This window comes from Chinchilla lanigera, unplaced genomic scaffold (assembly GCF_000276665.1).
Source record: "Chinchilla lanigera isolate Chin_1 unplaced genomic scaffold, ChiLan1.0 scaffold00050, whole genome shotgun sequence".
NCBI lineage: Eukaryota > Metazoa > Chordata > Mammalia > Rodentia > Chinchillidae > Chinchilla > Chinchilla lanigera.
The window spans coordinates 1,083,795-1,089,782 of NW_004955451.1; positions in this window are offsets into that span (position 1 = coordinate 1,083,795).

A 5,988-nucleotide genomic window follows, 5' to 3' on the forward strand; every position below is an offset into this window, starting at 1 on the left:
AAAACGAGACGGGTGTATATTTCTTTGTCATGGGCACCAAAAATTAACCTAAAAGTGAGGGGTTTGGGTGAGGCTCTGGGCAGGACGGGGGTAGAGTGGGGCAAAAGGGCAATGGCAGCTGGAGGGGCAATGGTAGGCTCGGAGGGGTGGAGGAGGAGTCCTGAGCGCTGTGGGGAGGCCGTCAGGCTGAGCCCTAGCGGGAAGGTGGGCAGGGTTCCAAGGCCAAGCTGACTCTGGCCTACGGATTAATGTTTTTCACACATGGCAGCGTTCATTCAAATGAGGTCCTGTTAAGAAGTCCAATAGGGCAAGGCAATAAAGGGTGAAAGTGAGGCTGGGGGTCCAAAGTCCTGCTTTTCAGACTCTGTCCTCTCTGCCTCAACCCAAGGGAGGCTCACGGAACTCAAGCAGCTATTCTGGACAAGTTTGTAAAGGCTCTGCAGTGGAGAATGAACCAGAAAAGACCCCACTGAATTTCTGAGTCCCAGGAGGTTGGTGAAGAGGACAGCGATGGGAAAGAACTCTGCATCCTCATCCTTAGGCTCAAGGGCACTGCCCGCCCCCACCAGCCCCTGTGTGGGCCACCTCCTGTTCATGCCATTTAGAGGCTGAGTGTGGCATTTCCTAGAAATGCTAGGTCCAGCCCTCTCTCTTCTCCCTGGACAGCATGACTGCCTTTGGATGGAGAAGAACAGGGTATGAGGCGCACCAGGGGAACCCCAGGAAATGCAAGCTGTGAATCCCTTGGGGGGTCCAGGAGAAGGAGAGCAGTCAGCCTCACTTGTGTCTCTTCTCTGCCAAGTTTTAAGTTTGATGGTGGGGCATCCTTTCACAAGAGTCTAGCATAGTGCCTGATGAGGCCTGGGTACCGAAGAAAGGCTGGTGAAAGAATGAATGAATGAATGAGTGAGTGAGCTCTTCCCAGAGGAGGGATGAAGATGGAAAGGCAGCCAGGGAGAGGCTGTGAGGGGAACGCAGGCGCTGGGCTTCCCGGGCTGGGGTGACAGTCCTGCTGAGTGCCAGTGGGGTTTGCCCTCTGGGTCTCACTTGCTCTGGTTGAGGTCTGCTCACCACGTTGCTTGCCCGCCTGCATCAAGTGCAGACACCGAGGTGTATTAGGTAGATCTTTGTGCTTCTGGGTCTGAATGAGCGTGAGTGGGTACACAGCCTCCTGGAAATGCGTGTGTACAAGCACAGGCAGGACGGTGGTCGGGACCTGTGTCTATACACCCAGGTATGGGTGTGACACCTTTCCGTGCACAGTTTTATATGCATAACACATCCAAGCATGCGTTTGTAGCTGTGTGTGGATGTGTACCCACAGGCGTGTGTGCCTACTGGGGCCAGGTGGGGCTGGGCGTGTTCTGTCACTTCTCCCTGATTAGCCTTTTCTTGGAAGCATTTAGGTGACGATTTACAGCCGCACCTGACCCTGGCCTCTGGCTCGTTCTGTGTGTGTGGCTATGGCTGCCCCCTGCCCCTTGCCTCCCCGCTGCCCCCTGGCCACATAACTGTGATTTATGGCTGGCCTGTGGGGAGCAGCTCCCTCCCCGCTGCCCACCTCTCCGCAGCTCCTGCACCAGATGGGCTGCCTGCTGCTCCCTGGAGCACTCAGTCAGGGAGGGTGAGGCAAGAGGACTGGCAGGCAGGCCGGGCTGAGACCCCCTCCCTCACCCGCAGCTCACTCCTTTCACACTGTCCCTGTCATCTTGTCTTGAGCTTGTTCTTGGCTGTTGGGATTGTGAACGGAGATGGGAGGTCAGACTCTGTGACACAGAACAGAAACCACCCCTGTCCTCTATTCATCTCCACTCCAGACACAGATAGACAGACAGATGGACAGACACACAGAGATACAGGTGCTGATAGACCCACATAAGAGGATGTTCAGAGTCAAGTCTGACAAATGCATGTGTGTGTGTCTGTGCGTGTGTGTATGTGTGTGTGCGTGTGTGTGTGTGTGAGAGAGAGAGAGAGAGACAGAGAAAGACAGAGAGAGAGAGAGAGAGACAGAGAGAGATCTAATATGTGTGGGGGCTGGGAAGGAAGCCAGGCCCCCTGCAGCCAGGCCAAGTCTCCCCTGCTCCCTGCTGGGTCCCCGCTCTCTTTCCCTACGTCTGCCCTCCCTGATGTCAAAGGGTGTCTTCTCCCGTTCGTGCCAATCCATTATGAAGGTCCACTCAACCAGCAAGGGCATTTCTGGGAGGTGTCCCTGGGGTGGGGCCCTTGGGGGCCCCCGGGCCAGTATAGCTGGACCAGGGGGTTGGTGGAGAAACCTGGGGCTGTGTCAGGCTGAAGGTGAGCACTGGAAACAAAAAGATTGGAGTAAATTATTATTCCCCCCATGGCTTTCCCAGGGAAAGTGGAAGCAGCAGCCTGAGGCCCGTTTTCCTATTTGATGGGGAATCAGATAAATGGCAGGCAGCTTGCTCTGATAAGGCCTTGCTCTGAGCACAACCTCTCTCTCTGCAACCCTCTTACTATGCATAGAGGAAGGCTATCTGTGCAGCTGCACCTTGACACAAATATATCTGCACCCGAGATGAAGCAATTCCCCCAGAAATTACAGCAGGGGGATTGCATCTGAGGAGGGGGCCCTGGGGAGGGGCGGGGGCTGCGGGGCAGTGGGAGGGGGGCTGGAACAGGCAGGGAGCACAAGGGGGAGGCCGCTGGGAGATCGGGAGCGGGGAGGGAGAGGTCAAGAGGGCTGTACCAGGGAGGGGCCTGGAAGCATCTTTGTATAAAATTTATACATTTTTTTTCCCCACCAAGCAGCTTTCCCAGAACTATTCTTTTCCTTCCACATCATCTTGTTCATAGGAAAACTCTCGCCAGCACCCCATCCCCTTCCTGTGGTTCCTAACCATATTCTCTCTTTTCATAGAATTAAAAATAAAATATGCGGACAATAGTGGGTTTTACAATGAATCATTTAAATGGGAGAAGTCTCAGCCACCTTAAAAATGTTCTTTTCAGAGGAGGGTGGCGTGTAATATGACTTAAATAAATATGTACATAAATAAATATTTTTGGAAAGTCGGAGTGAACATGATTTTGATTGTTTGAGCATCAGAAACACTTTTCCAACTTGTCACATGGCTCCCTCTAGGTGAGCAAGCACATGTATGTATGCAAAAATGTGCACGATTTATCTGTGTGTTTGGGTGTGCGCTCATGTTCTCTTACACACACACACACACACACACACACACACACAGAGTCTGAGGATACACCAGGTCACCTCTCTCCCCACATTAGTGTCCGTCGTCTCTGAGTTTGTGTAGCTCGCTTCTCATTCTTCCAGCTTCCAAGGAGGGTCTCCAGAAAACCCCCCAGCCTGAGCAAGAGAAGCCTGAGTGAGACACATCCCATCAGGCACAAAAGTCTCCTGTCTCCTGCCAGAGACACCCTCCCCTCCCAGCTCCTCCTTGGCTGGCCAAAGGTGCCCAAGGGCGCTGGCAGCAGGGCTTGGCGGGACACGTACGTGGGGGAGGGGCAGCACGCCACATGGGTTGGGAATCTTGTATCATGTCCCTAAAACCCTGGGTCTTGGGAGTACAGGGTGGCCTTGTTGGGTGGGGAGGGGCAACAGGAGGCCCTGCGTGTGCATGCAGGAGGGGTGAGGGGAAGAAGTGGAGTGTGAGTGCGTGTGCGGGTGCTCCCTCCCTCCCCAAACTGGCACCTGCCTTGGGTCTGACTGTCAGAGCAGCTGCGAAACACAAGAGTGAGCCGACAGATGCCATGGCCCCAGCCTTTGTCTGAGCAAGGGAAAAATCACACCCTCCCCTTAAACCCTTGGGGCAGCTGGGAGGTTTTCCCATCTCACTCTCCAACTCTATCTTTAACCCTGGGAAGCAACAGGGGCCTTTATGCTGCCTCTCAACTTAGGAGAATTTGAGTGGTGACGGGAAAGATGGAGGAAAGTGAAGGTTTGGGGGACAGGTGCTCTGAACTCCTTTGCCTAAACTGTGTGATGCATTCCCAGAAGCCACATATGTCTGGGGGGATGGGAAGATCTTCATGCCAACCTGACTCACTTGGAGAAGGGCTGAGCATGCAGGCAGGAATCAGGCTTCTTGTTCCATATCTGTCCCTTCTCTGTGACCAGCTAGTTTACTCTCAGGGCCTTGCTTTTCTGCTCTGTAAAATGCGGGAAGCAATCATTCAAATGGCAGATGCAATGTTAACTAACATGGGTAGCTGTGGTTTTTAGACATATATCAGACCAATGGGGTAAGAACATGACTGATTGTGGCTATATCTCACCTGTTACTGGCTTGGGCTGAGTCTGGAGGAGCCCAAGGCCCTGTTCTCTCTGCAGGAAACAATCCCTGGAAAGTAAGTCACCTCTTCTGGGATGCTGGGATCCTCTGGACTCACTTACAGGCTGTCTCTAGAGATAGGGTTCAGAATAGAAACCCCCAAGAGGAACTACTATAGGTAACCAGGCTGGAGCATGTTGAGGCAGAATACTGACTCTGTCCCAAATTTTTCTGCTGTGAAGGACTTAGACCAAAAGCTTGAAAGGACAGGAGAGCCTAGGAACTTTGTCTTTAGAACAAAAAGGAAAACCTCCCTAGGGAAGCCTCTCGGGTGTGGAAATGTGTCCTATTGTTTTCTGTACTGGTAAGCTGAGGTTTACAATTGGACATCCCTACAGTGAGTGAAACTTTGGCTGTCACTGATAAAGCATTGAGATGTTGACTATTAAACTCATCCTTGTTTATCATTGGCTGACACTGATACTGGGAAATTGATCTTCATACTGGAACACTGATTTCCCTTAACCAATTCTGAATTGGAGCATTGATCCCTACTTTGGGGTATTGACTTTCTTACCCATCCCTATAGTGGGACATTGATTCCTCTCAACCAGATCTGTATTAGGCCATTGATTCTCACATAGGATGTTGATGACCTCAGCCAAATCTTCTTAAGGGTATTGATTCCTGCATTGGAATGTTGACTCCCTTTCCCATCCAACTCTGGATTTGGGACATTGACCCCCACATTGGGACACTGATTTATTCATTTCCCTTAATATCTTGACATTATCCGCTACCCAATCCTCAAGAAGGACACTAGTTTTTACGTTAGGACTTTGGTCCCCTCCTTCCATCAATCCTTCATTTGTTTTAGCTACTATGTGTCAATTTTTGTGCTGACGTCTGACATCTGGTTTTCTTTTTGTTCCTACTATTAGTCCCCTTGTGCAGACCCTGATTTCTTTCCATCACTACATTTGAATACTGATACACAACCCCTACTTCCATCACCCCATTTTTCCTTCCAGTGGCTTCAACCATGGTCTTTGTTCATCATTCAGATGAGACAATCTAACGATTTTGGGGACTAGAAAAAGACTTTGGAATGAGTTTGAATTTTGAAATTCAGTTGAATTGAATTTTACTACTAGCAAGCCTCAGTTTCTTCATCTTCAAGTGGAAGTAAAGGTAGCTACTTTTCAGGTTTCCTGCTTACGTTAAGGACAAAATATACAGTCATGCATTGTATAACAATGTTTTTGTCAAACCCATATATGGTGGTGGTACCATAAGATTATATCACCCTGTGGTATTGTAGCTATCTGAGTTTGTGTGAGTCTGCTCTATAATGTCCACACAATGACAAAGTTGCTAAAGAACAAATTTCTCAGAACATATCACCATCTTAAGTGGTGTGTGTTAGTTAGCTTTTTGCCACTGTGACAAAATACATGAGAATAGCAACATGAGGAAGAAATATTTATTTTGACTTGTGGTTTTAGAGTTTTCAGCCCATGATTAGCTTGCTCCACTGTTAGGGGCCTGTGGTGAGGGTGAGAGAGTGAGAGAGGAAAAGGCCAGGGACAAGATACGTCCCCAAGAGCACACCTCCATGACCAATCCTCCTCAACTAGCTTCCACCACCTAAATTTCCATTACCTCTCACTAATGCCCTCAAATTATGATCTCATTCATAGAAAAATCCACTTGATGAAGTTAGACC